Here is a 19,169-nt window from a genome sequence, read left to right as displayed (position 1 = left end):
CTATTCTGAAAGCCTTGCTGAGTATTCTTGGCTGTAGATTTTTTTTTTCTTAAATCATGGCACCCTCTTCTGGCCTGCCAACTTTCTGTTGATAAATTAGCTGATAGCCTTATGGGGTTTCCCTATGTAACTGTTTCCTTTTCTCTTGCTACTTGTAAATTTTTCTCTTTATCATTACTTTTTCCCATTTTAGTTATAATGTATATTAGTGATAACCTCCTTGGTTGATTTTGTTGGGGTCTCTCAGCCTCCTGGACCTGGATTTCTGTTTCCTTGGTACAGACTCAGGAAATTTTTGGCTATTATTTCTTCAAATACATTTTCTGCCCTCTTTGGTCTTTCTTCTCCTCTGGGGTCCCTGTAACGCGAATATTATTATGCATGATAGTATCAGTGAGTTCCCTAAGTCTATTTTCATTTATTATTATTTTTCCCCCTCTCTTATGTAGCCTGATCTCTTTCCATTACTCGATCCTCCAGGTCAGTGATCCAATCTTCTGCTTTCTCTTGTCTACTATTTATTCTATCTTGTGTATTTTTAATTTCAGTTACTGAGTTCTTCATCTCTGGTTGGTGCTTCTTAAAGTTTTCTGTCTCTGTTAAGGGCCTTACTGAGGTCCTCTAGTCCCTTCTCAAGTCCAGTGAATATCTTTATGACCATTACTTTAAATTCTCTCTCAGGCATATTACTTATATCCATTTCATTTAGATCTCTTGCTGTGATTTTGTCCTTTTCTTCCATTTGGGATTTATTCCTCTGTCTCCTCATTTTATCTAAATCTGTGTCTGTTTCTATGTGGTAGGAAAGTCAGCCATATATTTTGCTATTAAAAGTAGTGGCCCTATGAAGAAGAGGTTGTGTAGTGTTCTGCAGTGCAATGTCTTCTGTTCACCAGAATCTGGTGCTTCAGAGGTGTCTTCTGTGTGTGTTGTGTGTGTCCTACTTTTGTGACTGAGCCACTTTTGCCTTTAGTCCAGTCATCTGGAATGGCTCTCTTCGCCTGTTGTGGGCTGGATTTATTCCCTGTGTTGTTCTGGGCCAGTCTGGGGATGTCTTGTTTCTGAGTTGCAGCCTGCTGATTTTTAAAGTTCCAAGTGTTAAACCCCACTGATTATAAGAACTTGTAAAATTATATTCCTCTTGTTTTAAAGCTAAATGTTGTGAGGATTCATCTTTCCTATGCAGGTTCTGTGCCTGGGGTGCTCAGTGTGAGGGTCTTTTTCTCTCCCCTCTCTGTGCCTCTTGTGTCCCTCCCTCCCATGGACAGCCTTGCCATCTGTTTATCTCTTCACTAAATCTCTGCTTCTCCTACCCTCTTCAATGTGGCCTTTTCTCTACATATAGCTGTGGAGAGTCTGTTCTGCCCATATTTGGTTCATTTTCTGGGTTATTTACACTGATATGGGTGTTATCTGGTTGTATCTATGGGATGAAGTGAATTAGGATCCTCATACTCTGCCATATTCTTCTGAAGTATCTCAAACGAATTTTGCCATAAAACCAATTCTATTTTACATTCTGGTACTAGTACATTTTATGAAGGTAACAAAAAAAATTGAAACCAATCTTTCAAAAGGATTCATTCCTAAAATCACTTATTATGTAACACTTTCATCTGTATATAAAAAATAATCTGTCTTCTACTTTTCTCAAAGATTTTTTTGAGCAGCTGGTGTGTGTTGTGTGTGTGAAGGTGTACTATATATATTCAAGTGCTGATGCTTCTGCTTGGCCTAACTGGCTTCAAGCCACATCTGTTTACACTGAACTTACGTGTCAAAGGGAATATATACAAAATTTTGAAGTTTAGCCTTTGAGAACGTAAGAAAAACCCTGAATAAGTGAAAAAATTATTTATGTCAGGAGTTACCTGTTGCTAAATGGTCTTCTGAAATTTGATTTTTTAATTGGCTAATTAGTAATTACTAGCTGAGTTACTGTAATATGAAAGTTATTTATTGTCATATGTCATATTTATGTTATATGCATATCCTTATTTTCATAATTAAAACTAGTTAGAACACCACTGGTGTATGCAGGAGCTGAATCCAGGGCTCCAGAGCTGGCCCCACCACTGTGGTTGTTCCTCCTGGGGAACAACAGGGGTAAACAATCCCCACTGAGCCCTGCACCAGGCAGGGGGTAGAGCAGCTCCCCCAAGTGCCAACACCTGAAAATCAGCACAACAGACCCCTCCCCCAGAAGACCAGCTAGACGGACCAGTTCCAGGGGAAGTCAAGCGACTTAAAGTATACAGAAACAGAAGATACTCCCCCGTGGTTTTTTCTTTCTTTCTTTCTTTTTTTTTTTTGCTTTTGATTTCTGTTTCCTTCCCCCACCCCTTTTTTCCTTTCTTTCTTTTTCTTTCTCTTTTTCTTCTCTTTTTTTTCTTTTTTTCTTCCTTTTTTCTTTTTTCTTTTTCACTTTTCTTTCCTTCTTTCTCTCCTCTCTTTTTCTCCCTTTCCCAATACAACTTGTTTTTGGCCACTCTGCACTGAGCAAAATGACTAGAAGGAAAACCTCACTTCAAAAGAAAGAATCAGAAACAGTCCTCTCTCCCACAGAGTTACAAAATCTGGATTACAATTCAATGTCAGAAAGCCAATTCAGAAGCACTATTATACAGCTACTGGTGGCTCTAGAAAAAAGCATAAAGGACTCAAGAGACTTCATGACTGCAGAATTTAGATCCAATCAGGCAGAAATTAAAAATCAATTGAATGAGATGCAATCCAAACTAGAAGTCCTAGTGACGAGGGTTAACGGGGTGGAAGAATGAGTGAGTGACATAGAAGACAAGTTGATGGCACAGAGGGAAACTGAGGAAAAAAGAGACAAACAATTAAAAGAAGATAGATTAAGGGAAATAAACGACAGCCTGAGGAAGAAAAACCTACATTTAATTGGGGTTCCCGAGGGTGCTGAAAGGGACAGAGGGCCAGAATATGTATTTGAACAAATCGTAGCTGAAAACTTTCCTAATCTGGGAAGATTAGGAAATATAATAATAATAATTATTATTCAGATATAATAATATAATTCAGATCCAGGAAATAGAGAGATCCGCCCCTAAAATCAATAAAAACCATTCAACACCTCGACATTTACAGTTAAGCTTGCAAATTCCAAAGATAAAGATAAGATCCTTAAAGCAGCAAGAGACAAGAAATCCCTGACTTTTATGGGGAGGAGTATTAGGGTAACAGCAGACCTCTCCACAGAGACTTGGCAGGCCAGAAAGGGCTGGCAGGATATATTCAGGATCCTAAATGAGAAGAACATGCAACCAAGAATATTTATCCAGCAAGGCTCTCATTCAAAATGGAAGGAGATATAAAGAGTTTCCAAGACAGGAACTGAAAGAGTATGTGACCTCCAAACCAGCTCTGCAAGAAATTTTAAGGGGGACTCTTAAAATTCCCCTTTAAGAAGAAGTTCAGTGGAACAATCCACAAAAACAAGGACTGAATAGATATCATGATGACACTAAACTCATATCTGTCAATAGGAACTCTGAACGTGAATGGGCTTACTGACCCCATCTAAAGGCGCAAGGTTTCAGACTCGATAAAAAAGCAGGACCCATCTATTTGCTGTCTACAGGAGACTCATTTTAGACAGAAGCACACCTACAATCTGAAAATAAAAGGTTGAAGAACCATTTACCATTCAAATAGTCCTCAAAAGAAAGCAGGGGTAGCCATACTTATATCAGATCAACTAAAATGTACCCCGAAGACTGTAGTGAGAGATGAAGAGGGACACTATATCATACTTAAAGGATCTATCCAACAAGAGGACTTAACAATCCTCAATATATATGCCCCGAATGTGGGAGCTGCCAAATATTTAAACCAATTAATAACCAAAATGAAGAAATACTTAGATAATAATACACTTACACTTGGTGACTTCAATCTAGCTCTTTATACCCTTGATAGGTCTTCTAAGAACATCACCTCCAAAGAAACGAGAGCTTTAAATGATACACTGGACCAGATGGATTTCACAGATATCTACAGAACTTTACATCCAAACTCAACTGAATACACATTCTTCTCAAGTGCACATGGAACTTTCTCCAGAATAGACCACATACTAGGTCACAAATCGGGTCTCAACCGATACCAAAAGATTGGGATTGTCCCCTGCATATTCTCAGACCATAATGCCTTGAAATTAGAACTAAATCACAACAAGAAGTTTGGAAGGACCTCAAACACGTGGAGGTGAAGGACCATCCTGCTAAAAGATGAAAGGGTCAACCAGGAAATTAAGGAAGAATTAAAAAGATTCATGGAAACTAATGAGAATGAAGATACAACCATTCAAAATCTTTGGGATGCAGCAAAAGAAGTCCTGAGGGGGAAATACATGGCATCCATTATTTTTGAATACAAGCATCCTTTCCAAAACTGGAAAGAACTCAAATACAAAAGCTAACCTTACACCTAAGGGAGCTAGAGAATAAACAGCAAATAGACCCTACACCCAGCAGAAGAAGAGAGTTAATTAAGATTCGAGCAGAACTCAATGAAATCGAGACCAGAAGAACTGTGGAACAGATCAACAAAACCAGGAGTTGGTTCTTTGAAAGAATTAATAAGATAGATAAACCATTAGCCAGCCTTATTAAAAAGAAGAGAGAGAAGACTCAAATTAATAAAATCATGAATGAGAAAGGAGAGATCACTACTAACACCAAGGGAATACAAACGATTTTAAAAACATATTATGAACAGCTATACGCCAATAAATTAGGCAATCTAGAAGAAATGGATGCATTCCTGGAAAGCCACAAACTACCAAAACTAGGACAGGAAGAAATAGAAAACCTGAACAGGCCAATAACCAGGAAGGAAATTGAAGCAGTCATCAAAAACCTCCCAAGACACAAAAGTCCAGGGCCAGATGGCTTCCCAGGGGAATTCTATCAAACGTTTAAAGAAGAAACCATACCTATTCTACTAAAGCTGTTTGGAAAGATAGAAAGAGATGGAGTACTTCCAAATTCGTTCTATGAGGCCAGCATCACCTTAATTCCAAAACCAGACAAAGACCCCACCAAAAAGAATTACAGACCAATATCCTTATGAACATGGATGCAAAAATTCTCAACAAGATACTAGCCAATAGGATCCAACAGTACATTAAGAAAATTATTCACCATGACCAAGTAGGATTTATCCCCGGGACCCAAGGCTGGTTCAACACTTGTAAAACAATCAATGTGATTCATCATATCAGCAAGAAAAAAACCAAGAACCATATGATCCTCTCATTAGATGCAGAGAAAGCATTTGACAAAATACAGCATCCATTTCTGATCAAAACTCTTCAGAGTGTAGGGATAGAGGGAACATTCCTCGACATCTTAAAAGCCATCTATGAAAAGCCCACAGCAAATATCATTCTCAATGGGGAAGCACTGGGAGCCTTTCCCCTAAGATCAGGAACAAGACAGGGATGTCCACTCTCACCACTGCTATTCAACATAGTATTGGAAGTCCTAGCCTCGGCAATCAGACAACAAAAAGACATTAAAGGCATTCAAATTGGCAAAGAAGAAGTCAAACTCTCCTTCTTCGCAGATGACATGATACTGTACATAGAAAACCCAAAAGCCTCCACCCCAAGATTGCTAGAACTCATACAGCAATTTGGTAGCGTGGAAGGATACAAAATCAATGCCCAGAAATCAATGGCATTTCTATACACTAGCAATGAGACTGAAGAAAGAGAAATTAAGGAGTCAATCCCATTTACAATTGCACCCAAAATTATAAGATACCTAGGAATAAACCTAACCAAAGAGGTAAAGGATCTATGCCCTAAAAACTATAGAACACTTCTGAAAGAAATTGAGGAGGACACCAAGAGATGGAAAAATATTCCATGCTCATGGATTGGCAGAATTAATATTGTGAAAATGTCAATGTTACCCAGGGCAATTTACACGTTTAATGCAATCCCTATCAAAATACCATGGACTTTCTTCAGAGAGTTAGAACAAATTATTTTAAGATTTGTGTGGAATCAGAAAAGAATCCGAATAGCTAGGGGAATTTTAAAAAAGAAAACCATATCTGGGGGCATCACAATGCCAGATTTCAGGTTGTACTACAAAGCTGTGGTCATCAAGACAGTGTGGTACTGGCACAAAAACAGACACATAGATCAATGGAACAGAATAGAGAACCCAGAAGTGGACCCTGAACCTCATGGTCAACTAATATTCAATAAAGGAGGAAAGACTATCCATTGGAAGAAAGACAGTCTCTTCAATAAATGGTGCTGGGAAAATTGGACATCCACATGCAGAAGAATGAAACTAGACCACTCTCTTTCACCACACATAAAGATAAACTCAAAATGGATGAGAGATCTAAATGTGAGACAAGATTCCATCAAAATCCTAGAGGAGAACACAGGCAACACCCTTTTTAAACTCAGCCACAGTGACTTCTTGTAAGATACATCCACAAAGGCAAAAGAAACAAAAGCAAAAATGAACTATTGGGACTTCATCAAGATAAGAAGCTTTTGCACAGCAAAGGATACAGTCAAGAAAACTAAAAGACAACCTACAGAATGGGAGAAGATATTTGCACATGACGTATCAGATAAAGGGCTAGTTTCCAAAATCTATAAAGAACTTATTAAACTCAACACCAAAGAAACAAACAATCTAATCATGAAATGGGCAAAAGACATGAAGAGAAATCTCACAGAGGAAGACATAGACATGGCCAACATGCACATGAGAAAATGCTCTGCATCACTTGCCATCAGGGAAATACAAATCAAAACCACAATGAGATACCACCTCACACCAGTGAGAATGGGGAACATTAACAAGGCAGGAAACAACAAATGTTGGAGAGGATGCGGAGAAAAGGGAACCCTCTTACACTGTTGGTGGGAATGTGAACTGGTGCAGCCACTCTGGAAAACTGTGTGGAGGTTCCTCAAAGAGTTAAAAAGAGACCTGCCCTACGACCCAGCAATTGCACTGTTGGGGATTTACCCCAAAGATTCAGATGCAATGAAACGCCGGGACACCTGCACCCCGATGTTTCTAGCAGCAATGGCCACAATAGCCAAACTGTGGAAGGAGCCTCGGTGTCCATCGAAAGATGAATGGATAAAGAAGCTGTGGTCTATGTATACAATGGAATATTCCTCAGCCATTAGAAACGACAAATACCCACCATTTGCTTCAACGTGGATGGAACTGGAGGGTATTATGCTGAGTGAAGTCAATCGGAGAAGGACAAACATTATATGTTCTCATTCATTTGGGGAATATAAATAATAGTGAAAGGGAATATAAAGGAAGGGAGAAGAAATGTGTGGGAAATATCAGAAAGGGAGACAGAACATAAAGACTCCTAACTCGGGGAAACGAACTAGGGGTGGTGGAAGGGGAGGAGGGCGGGGGGTGGAGGTAAATGGGTGATGGGCACTGAGGGGGGCACTTGATGGGTTGAGCAGTGGGTGTTATTCTGTATGTTGGTAAATTGAACACCAATAAAAAATAAATTTATTATAAAAAAGAAAAAGAAAAGACAACACCACTGGTGTAAAAGAAGCACAGTTTTGGAATTCAACATATATTAAAAGGAGGAAAGCTTGAGTAGTTAGTTTAACCATAAACCCAGGTACATTGCATAAACAATAAATGAAATTTAGACTAAGATAGTTCTGATATATGTGTGATTTTTATAGGACTCGATGAGTGTACTTTTCAAAACAGTTTTGTAATACAGCAAATTTTTATTTACCCAATTGAAGTAACTATGTGATAGAGAAGAGTTTGGGGGAAATTTATGCTTGACAGAAGATGTTCTCAATATTTCCACAACATCTATTTATAAACTCAGTATTTTTATGGAAAATAAGGTTTATGGAATGTACTGTTATTCTATGAAAAACACATGTAGGTATACATGTACATACAATAAGTGTTGTGAATTTAAGCATAAAATGAGGGCTAAAATTATTCTCTGTATTAAGCAATACCAAAGCAGAGGGCAAGTACTATTAAGATGGGTGAAAAGGCCCCATGGACAAAATAACTGAACTTCTACCTTGGCTAGGAAGTCTTCTCAGAAGATGTCTTATTTTTTTTTTTTAAAGATTTTATTTATTTATTTGAAAGAGAGAGAGCATGAGTGAGGGTTGCAGGGCAGAGGGAAGATAAGCAGGCTCCCCACAGAGCAGGGAACCCTCTGTGGACCTCTAACCTAGGACTCTGGGTGATGACTTGAGCCAAAGGCAGATGCTTAACTGACTGAACCACCCAGGTACCCCTAGAAGAAGTTTTAAAGATTAATCTTAAAAAATGAAGATGACATCTAAAGGTATACATATGGAGAAGGGCATTGCAACTGATTCTGCATTTGGACATTAAAGGGTAAATATGAGAAAGTATTGTACCACTCTGTGCATTCAATGACGTATCAATATTCTTTAAGGTTGGGATGGGGATTTTTTTTTTTAGTATATAAAATATTTGCTGATTCAACCACCCTAAATTTAGACATAGGAAATATTTCAGGCCAAGGGAAACCTGACTTGTACCTGTTTGTGGAATAATCATCTCAATCAGCTCTGTTTTTTGTTCAAATAAAAGCAGAAATAAGTATAGCTACCATTTATTGAGTAACTAATATCTTCCAGGTACCTTGTTGTGACTTTTTCAAAGGACTATAATTTTCCCTGTTCTACAAATAAAGAAATAAATTTGTCCATATAGCAGAGACCTAGGATTAATCACGGTTGCAGATGATAGTACAGAGACACTATCAACGAATTATGAAATCTAAACTGAAGCTACATAAAGTTATATTAAGTCTCTGTTTTCAGATTTCAAGAACGAGGAGTGCAGATGTTACAAGAGGAGAAGTATCTTGATAAACCTATATTTTAATCACTCTTAACATCCTGGTGACATTTCCTTCGCTTCTGTAAAACTGTATTTTTCTCGTTATCTTTCTCCTTTCTGACTGCAATTTGCTTACCTTGGATTTTGACTGTTCTTATTTTTAACATCTCTACTAACTCAGTGTATTCTCCCAAAGTTATATCAATCATTTTGCAAAGTGACAAAACCTATCTTATATCTTTAATTTGTAGTATTTAAATTTTTTTCCAGGTCTTGGCTATCACCTGTGCTTTTATTCTTTGTTTTATAACTGTGTTCAGAATGAGCCAGCAATTATTCCAGAAGCTTCCGAAATTCAATAAGTCTTAAACTGAAAATATTATCCCCATATCTTCCAATTTCCCAAAACAAGTTTTCTCTTTTTCAGTTTCTCTGCTTTTGTCTCTGGTACATGGAGACATTTTCTCATGACCCAGGCTAAAACATTTCAAGCCATTTTTTTTCTCTTCACATTATTAAATCTGTTTCTAAGTTCTATAATTTTCCTGTCAATTACATCATGATTTACTAATTTCTTTCTATTTCTAGCTCCATAATTTAGGACTTCCAAATCTATATCCAAATTATCTTTCACTTAACACTCTAATACCTTTCTTCACTCTTTTTCTTATACACAAAATAGCTTCCTTTCTTCTCTAAGAATATTTATATATGTGTGTGTATATTCATCTCCCAAAACTCAGCTTAATTCTATAGGTTCATCGCTGATGATACCTATGCACCTGAATCTTTGTTTTGTGTAACAAACTTCTAAATCTTAGAAATGTAGTTTAATCCTTTATTGAGTTTTTGTTTCACATTGTCTTCTCAGATAAATTGTAATCTCTGGTAGATCATGAACTGTGCTTCTTTATATCCCTTTGATAATTAGAAAAGAATTAAAGCATTGTGGGAACTTAATAAACACTATGAATTGATCAAAGAACTTTTTCAAGACTAGAGAGAAAGAACAGAAAATATAACCAGATCTCAAAACTGGATTCCATATTTATTTAGTATGTGTGGCAGCTAAAAACATAGATTATAGAACAAGATATGTCTCAAAGTTTATGCCTTGGCTCTCGTACTTGGCCAAATTAGTTAAATCGTCTATGCCTCAGTTTTCTTACTTGTGAAATGGGGATAGTCCTATCAATGTTCTGCTATCATTGTAGATATTAAGTGTGATAATAATACAAAAATACTAAGATCAAATATTGCTAATACCATAACTGGACATTTTACATGGGTATCTCATTTACTATCTTACAATAACCCTTTGAAGAACACTGAAGTAAGTACCATTATTATCATCTTCATTTTACAAAGAAACTAAGGTTTAGAGATTAAGCAATTTGCCCAAGATTATAACTCATAAACAGATAAAGCTGTGAATCCAACATTGACTTTAAAACTTAGGCCCCTAATAAAAAACTTTAATGTATGTAAGCATTTAACATATTGATAAGCTCATATTACATATTCCATAAGTGGTAGCAGTTTTATTAGCCTGAAGAATGTTTTTGTATAAGATTTGAGGGTCTGCTATTGACTGCATGCATTCTAATCTTTCTTTCTGTTAACACATACTTTCATAAACTCTATGCTACTATTTTAGCAAGATTGTCCTATAATGTATTCCTCAGTAAATGAAATGATTGGAAAATTTATTATTCCTTGCCACATGATCAAACAGGAAATCAAAATACTTTTCTCTAACAACTTTATTGCATTGAGAATAATATTCCATTTCTTCATTTGGGTTCTAAAGGAGAAATACTCAGATTGTGGAATCTAAACCTTAGTCATGTAATTAACTAATATTGTGACCATGAGTATGTTACTTTTACCACTCCAGGTTTTATTCTTCCCATTCCAAAAAAGGGGCTTGAGTTACTTATTTCCTATTATCTCTTCCAAATATTTTATAATAGGCCAAAATATGAAATTAGAACTCTGAGTAAAAATATATATTTGTACACATGAAAAAGAAAGAACAACTGAAGGAACATTACTTTTGTGTTCAAGTATTTCAATGATCATAGCTCTTTAACATCTGTCTCTACCACATTTCTTTCCTTTAATTATTCCAACTGAAAGCTTTTTCCTTTTAGTTTTTTTCTGAAAATAGCCTGCAACCATCTCAGAGGAGGACTTGCACATCTAACAGTTGTTTTAGCCCCCACCACACCTCTTGTCTTGTGATCAAGAGGATGAGAGAACAGAATGCAAGCATTTGGCAGGATTGCCATATTAACACTATTTGCTGTTTGCAGCATAGTTCTCCAACCTGTTTCAATAACAAAATTATTAATAATTCATTAGAACTTTTCACGAATAATTAGTCAAGTAGCACTGGAAGAAGGTTCTAAGGGGAAGATGTTCACAGACCAAGAAGTCAAGGGTGTAAATTATGATCATGATTATTTTATTTCACAAAGTGATAGCATGTGCTACTTATTTCTGCTACTCAGAGGCCAACAACGGCAACACTGATGATTTACCTGAGATGTGCTCATCTGTTTACACTTTTACATTCAATAAAGCTGTGCAGTTACTATGGCAACTGGAAGTCTATAGGGTCTGTTTCAAAACCTGTGTCTGGCAGTTTATGTGCATAAATCTTCTACACACTGATATAAGGCTCTAGTCCTGTGTTTTATTAATTTGTATTTTCTTTGTATCTCAGATGGTGTTTTATTTTATAAACTATGAAGTCCAGAAGAGGCTGGCTAAAGAAACAATTTGTCTTGAGAATCTAACCTTGGAGCTTTAGAGAAGTCTGGCTTATTAGCATAAAAAGAAAGCACAAAGCTTGGCATTTCAGATATAGAAACATTTACAGTGATTTCTTCTACAAACTAGGCCAAAGCCTTGGATCTTTTGCAGTTCAGCTTCCTAAGCAATTCAATAATGACTCCTCTCACCTGGAAGGGAGAAAGCTAAGTACTGGTTTCTAAAGGAGAAGAGCAACAATGGAGTGTGTTTTTCTCCTTAATACTGACATATAAAACTGTATACTAATAGTTCTGTGAAATGATAAACTATTCTGGTACAGGTGAGGTTACATCATTGCTTCCCTGAAGAAGTCATTAGAGAAAGCTCAGCAAAAAACGTATGATCAATACATCATCAATACATCAGACTTTTTATTTTTTTTATTTTTTTAATTAATTTTTATTGGTGTTCAATTTACCAACATACAGAAAAACACCCAGTGCTCATCCCGTCAAGTGTCCACCTCAGTGCCCGTCACCCATTCCCCTCCAACACCCGCCCTCCTCCCCTTCCACCACCCCTAGTTCATTTCCCCGAGTTAGGAGTCTTTATGTTCTGTCTCCCTTCCTGATATTTCCCAACATTTCTTTTCCCTTCCTTTATATTCCCTTTCACTATTATTCATATTCCCCAAATGAATGAGAACATACACTGTTTGTCCTTCTCCGATTGACTTATTTCACAGCATAATACCCTCCAGTTCCATCCACGTTGAAGCAAATGGTGGGTATTTGTCGTTTCTAATTGCTGAGTAATATTCCATTGTATACATAAACCACATCTTCTTTATCCATTCATCTTTCGATGGACACCGAGGCTCCTTTCACATCAGACTTTTTAAATAGACTCTTTTATTTTTCAAAACATAATTTTCAGCACTTTCTCCAGCAAATATTTGAACTATATTGAGGAAGCGTGGTCAGTGTGGGTAAGTGTGGTCTATTTGAACATGCAAGTCTTTAACATGAGAGAGACATGGATTTGAAATCTGGTTCTTGTACTTCTTACAACTTGACCTTTTTGAGCCTCTGTTACCTCCTCTGAAAAATTCAAATAGGAATATGTATTTGCTGGATTATTATTAGATTTGCTCTATAGATTAAATGTTTTTCAATTATGAAATAAACATTATAAAATTTACCATTTTAACCATTTTTAACAGTTCAGTGACATTAAAGTACATTCACATTAATGTACAACCATCATCACCATTTATTTCCAGGACTTCTATCATGTAAAACTGAAACTCTATACCCATTAAACAATAACTTTTCATTTCCTCCTCCTCCCAGGTCATGGCAACTATCATTCTACTTTCTGTCCCTATGAGTTTATTTTAGGTACCACATATCTGTGGATCTTATAGTATTTGTTCTTTTGTGATCACTTATTTTACTTAGGATAATGTCCTCAAGGTTCATCCATTTTGCAGCATGTGTCAGATTTTCATTTCTAAGGCTGAATACGATTCCAATGTATGTGTAAACTACATTCTGCTTATTCATTCATCTGTCAATCAACACATGTGTTCCACCTTTTGGCTATTGTGAATAATGCTATATGAACATGAGTAGAAATATCTCTTCAAGTCCCTAATTTCAGTTTTTTTGGACCTACATCCAGAAGTGAAATTGTTGGATCATTTGGTATTTGTATTCTTAATTTGGGGGGGAAATGTTCAGCTGTTTTCCTCAAAAGTTTGCCCCATTTTACATTCCCACCAGCAGTGCATGAGGGTTCCAAGTTCTCCACATTCTCACTAACACTTGTTATTTTCTGCCTTTTTGATAATCACCATTCTAATGGGTGTGGAGTGGTACTTAGTTATGGTTTAATTTGTATTTTCTTACTAATTGGTAACATTGAACATGGTTTTATGTACCTATTGGCAGTTTGTATGTCTTTGGAGAAAAGTTTTTCAGGTCTATTGTGGAATGAATTGTTTATGTGTTAAAGCCCTAACCACCAATGCCTTGGAATGTGACATAGTTGAAGATAAGGTCTGTAAGGAGCTAATTCAGTTATAATGAGATCTTTATGGTGGGCCTATTTCAACATGATTGGTGTTCTTATAAGAAAAGGAAATTGAGACACACATATGAACACACAGAGGAAAGACAATAGAGGGAGATGATGGCCATCCATGAGCCAAAGAGAAGGGCCTCAGAAGAAATCATCTTTGCTAACATATTGATCTTTGACTTCTAGCATTCAGAAGTATGAGAAAATAAATTGGTTGTTGAAAGTACCCAAGTATGTTGTTTTTCTCATGTCAGCCCTGGCAAAGTAATACAAAGTGTTTAGCCATTTTTTAATTGGGTTGTATTTTTTGTTGTTGTTGAGTTATAGGAAATCTTTATTCTGGATATTATTCCATATCAGATGTTTAATTTGCAAATATTTTCTATCTTTCTATATATATAGGTTAAATTTTAAAAAAGGATGTAGATTTCATAGCTCCTAGGTAATACTCAACAAATGATAGCTGTTGTCAATAAATGCACAGATGCACATTTATTACAATTTGTAGCCCTCATCTTTTTCTGCTTTCTTTTTTTACTGTGAAAATGTGAAACAAATGAAAAAAGAATATTTTGACATAATAGAGTCTATGGATATCAACAGAAAAATTATTGTCTACTGCAGATGACTTGGCACAAAATAAGTTGGTCAAATACAGCATCTGTTGAGCATTAGAGTCAAAGAATATATCAAGCTGAAAAGAAGAAACATTCTGGGATATGTACAGACCAGATATATAGATAATCTAAGTGAATAATATATACAGTGTCCTACATGATTCAGTACCATAGAAAAATAGTCTTAATATGAACTCAAATCCTCTACAATGATTATGATGTGACCAATTCAGTATAGACTCTAGTAGACAAAATTAATATGTTCATTGGAGGAAAAAAATAGACACCAAAATCATTAGCAATGAAAGCTTATTGTTTTTTCTCTACAGAAAATTGCAAGTACAAAAGCTTATAAGTGAAATTTATTTAGTAGTTCGTATGAATATTTTCTGTCAGGGAGAAATGTGATTAAATGGTCAAAGAAGTTGAGGTTAAATGCTCTTATGCAAAACTAAGACAAAACAAAATAACCAAAATAAATAAGCACCATTTCTAGCTTTATCTTTTAAGCCATTTGTTTTGCTCTGGGTGAGTAAGGTGGAAATATTTATTTTGGAATTGTTAGTAAAATATCACTTTTAAAAAGTTCTTTTTATATTTATCTACTTGTAAAATAGGGAGATTACTTTAAAAATTAGGATTTTGGGGGGCCACATAACAAGTAACTCTATTTTAGTTTTGCCATTTGAAATTAGAAATTTAATAATGAAAGTTTCAAGAAAATATTGAGAGATAGTTAAAAGACTAAGATGAATTTTATCCAATAAAGCTGGGAAAAGATTTAAAAAAAGATCAGGATGTCTGTTGTTACCACAGGCCATGCAATGAGGGAAGAAGTAGTTAATACTGGCTTGAATATGACAGAAAGTTCATAGGAAGCGTGGTCCTTGAAAAGTTGGCATTGGAAAGAGATGTTTTCGGGTGAGAGAACCAAGGTGTGAAAAATACAGAGGTAGGATTTAATATGATGAGGCTTGATAGAGTTTGATTCTTATTGCTATTCTGAATGGATCTTCAAGGTCATTCTTTGTGAGAGAGTTGAAACTGTCAATAATGTTGCCTTTGTGTGTATTTTTATTTCTTCAAGAGAAATTAGTTTAATGGCTGGTGAGACTAAATTGTGCTATTTAGTGTCTTAGATTAATTGTGGTCAGGGTTTAACGAGTTCTTATTGTGTTTTATGGTATGTTGTAAATATTTATCTCAGCCTATTTGCACAGTTCTTTAGAAATGTTTGATTTACATATGTCTTTCTAAGATAGGATTGCATAATTAGTCATATATGACAAATGGATTTCATTAAGTATTTCAATATGTGGTAAATTGGTTGTATGAGAAATATGATTGATTTCCTTCCATCTGAGGTGCATTTCAGTTGACTAATCATTGAAACTGTGGCTTACATGAGTTATCTTTTTTATTTTTTCTTATCTGTGTGTACTTGGTGGTTGCATTATTCAATGATAGGAGTTATGTTGTACCAAGTGTGTTTACCAGATTGTGTATGATAAATTCATTAACTACACTCTTACATAAATTGGTGGAGCAACAAATGAATATTATCTGTTTGGCAAGTACAAGAATTTAATATCCAGAAAAAATAATTTAAAGAAAGCTATAGCTTGAGATAGGTTTAATAAAGAAATGAATTATTATATATGTTGAACGGATCCTTTAAATAAAGTATATTTGGCTTTAGTTTTTGAGCTTTGACTTTTGGTAGATTTATTTTAATACAACTTTTTAGTAATGCTTTTAAAAATAAAAGATGAGAGTTAAAAGAAATCCATATTACCAAAATAGAGTAATTTTAAGAATTACTCTAATTTCAAATTACAAGTTAGTAATGAAAGAAAAAAATTCTCTTACACGGTGTGTGTGTGTGTGTGTGTGTGTGTGTGATTATAGTGATGAAGCTCTGGCTTGAAGTTGAAGTATTATATTTACTACAAAATTGTGGATGGCCAATTATAGATGTATAGATGATGAACTTAGATGGACGTAAAAGTTTTTTATAACTTCAAAATTCTGTGACTCTGAGAGCAATTATAAATTTACCTGGAATGTAAATGTGGTTTTATTCAGAAAATATATAAATTCTAAGTAAAAATAAACTCTCTCAAATTCAAGGGTTACAAAATTAACATTTTAAAGTGTGATAAATTGATTATTTTATTCTAGGAGGAAGAAAAGTTATGCGACTCTCTTGCTTTGATTTGACAGTCTCATTGCTTTTGCAGTTCCTGATAATGTTTGGAAGAAACAGACTAATTATTTAGGAAAGCATTCAGTTTGAGTAATGTATGCTGAGTTCCCCAGAGGGAAAATACATTTAATTATTTTGACCAGAATAACACTTAGTTTTATCTTATCACTGATATCTTCTGAAATTTCTCTGGTCATAAATTATTCTTCTCATGATAGATAGAAAGTATTAGAGCATTTACTGTCTCATTAGGAATTCTATCTCAGAACACGTGTGTCAATAAGCTACTAGCTAAGGTCAGTGCTGGAGAGTGCTAACCAACTCTATAATCTCTTTGTTGTGATTCCCAGTAGATAGAAAAGAAGTATAGTCTTAATCTTAATTTGCTTTTCCCTTTAACACTCTAAAATCCCCCAGCATCATCTAATTTTAAAGAAATAGGTGATTCAGTCAATAGCACTAAAGATATCTGTCCCCAAAACGACTAGTCTGGAGCTATATGAAGAAGTCAACTCCATCTGGAGTTCAGTCACACTTTTCCATATGGTTAATCACCAGCTGCTTATGAAGGAGAGTGTTGTCAAGGCTGGTAGGCCTGAAATTAGCTGTGCATCTGCATTTTGGCTATAGGCAAACCCTGTATCAAGATTAGAGTGTATGAAGGCAAAGATAGCTATGACTCCTTTTTCTCTATTTTTTTCAATGTTAAATGTGCTGTATTAATAAAAGAAAATGTATCTGAGCTAGTAAGAAGCAGTCTGTATTACTTTCTGAAGTCCAAACTAAGGATGAATATAATTAGTATGTGGCTAGACTTGAGTAATATTAACACAAATCTTGAGACTTTGTAGCTGGCATATGCAAGTTTCTCAATTTTATTTATGTGACTCATTTTCCTCTGGTACATTTTTTCCTGATAAGGATAATAGGGTTTGGTTGTTTGAAATTATGTTTGCTTTGTTTATAATTCACAAGTTATATCGTAATCTTTTTGAAAGCTGACTTGGTATGAGGACATGGTGGCCTTAGCCTTCTTATAGAATGCTTTTGAATGCCTGGAAGTTAGTATCGGTGATTTTTTGTTTGTTTGTTTAAAGAAATGATTATTTTTTGATTGATGCCTGTTTAAAGACATTTAAAACTTACTCTTAAAAGATGATTACTGAAATTATCAATAATATCTCTATTTTGAAGTTTTAGCTTTTTTATTTAATGTTATTGGTAGACTTAGCCATAGATAGGAATAGGAAGCAAACTATTATTCTATTTTACTCAAGCAGAAAATTGAATTTAGTATCTGGTGTGTGTTACACAGTGACTATTTGGTTAGGGATATTGGACCTCATTTTTTATCCAGCAAAATATTATGGGAATTAATGCTTTTCAACATTTGCCCTGAATTTCTTATGATGAAATACTACACCAGATTTTTTGAAGGAATCTTTATCCAAAATGGCCATGAGGACAGGGATCATTTATCTGTATTTTGACCATAATCAAGGTCCATGTTTGTTGTTTTCTATGGAGAGTTTTTCCCCCCTTTTAATGGTAAGCAAAAAACCTGTAATGGAATTGGATTGAAACTATGATGACTTTTGAAATAAACTATTTCCCATGGGAGTTATAATTTAATGTGAAAGGATACACAAATCTTTGAGGATATAGGTTGGTGATCTAGACACTGATGATTTTAAAGTACCTGTAGTCCATTCTACTGATTTGTGGAATGTGCATAAGAGACAGGGGAAGAAAAGCTTTAAGGAAAATTATCATAATAAGAGCAACACAGTTTTTGAATGAGAATAATTTGAAGTTACATTTTGGCTGTTTCGGTAAGTATACATATGTTGTAAAAGTTATGTCATACACTTGTCATGCATATGCATGTTGCTAGATGGTTAAAATACTTCACCAAAGGATTATTCTTGTTCCAGTGGTCAGGTTTCTTCCCCCCTCCCAGTGGTCAGTTTTCAATGATAAATTCATACACATTTTTCTGATAAAGATGCAAAATGTTTTTGAACAACCAGTTCTCACATATCTGTATAAAGAATGTGACATAGAAGCCACTAACTGATTTGCATATACTTTCACATTCTCATGTATGTCCCAATAATTCCAGTTTTGTGTAATCACTTCTATTGCTTCATGGTACTGTGTGCTACTGCTGTAATATTCCTGTAAAATAGACTTCATCCAAATCTTTTTTTTTAAACATTATTTTTTTTAAAATTTTTTTATTTATTTATGATAGTCACAGAAAGAGAGAGAGGCAGAGACACAGGCGGAGGGGGAAGCAGGCTCCATGCACCGGGAGCCTGATATGGGATTCGATCCCGGGTCTCCAGGATCGCGCCCTGGGCCAAAGGCAGGCGCCAAACCGCTGCGCCACCCAGGGATCCTGACTTCATCCAAATCTTAAACGCCCCTAATTCTCTTTATTTCCTTTAGATATTTTACCTTGAAATTAAGGCATTCTGCCAAAAAATAAGTGGCATGATTTGGTTGTGATCCTATGATCAAAATAAGCAAGTTTCTTATACAGTTAACTAATAAAGCTATTAGCACAGTTCCCAATCCTGTTATCTTCATAATTCTTTTAAATTTTTTTCTCTTTAT

General features: G+C 35.3%; 1 long non-coding RNA gene across 3 annotated transcripts in view; it reads right to left on the bottom strand.

Moving 5' to 3' along the window:
- Window positions 1-19,169, bottom strand: part of LOC121494239 — an 89,448-nt gene that overhangs the window by 35,464 nt on the left and 34,815 nt on the right. Inside the window, exon 3 of one of the 3 annotated variants that reach the window (XR_005988770.1) lies at window positions 12,522-12,745. The exons of the other annotated variants lie outside the window; for them this stretch is intronic. This is a non-coding gene — a long non-coding RNA (uncharacterized LOC121494239). Of the gene's footprint in view, window positions 1-12,521; window positions 12,746-19,169 lie in introns of those variants that run through there. 3 annotated transcript variants of the gene reach the window in all.

The sequence above is a fragment of the Vulpes lagopus genome, chromosome 7 (assembly GCF_018345385.1).
Source record: "Vulpes lagopus strain Blue_001 chromosome 7, ASM1834538v1, whole genome shotgun sequence".
NCBI lineage: Eukaryota > Metazoa > Chordata > Mammalia > Carnivora > Canidae > Vulpes > Vulpes lagopus.
Note: the sequence above shows the minus strand (reverse complement) of the source record. Positions and strands in the feature narration are given on the sequence as shown.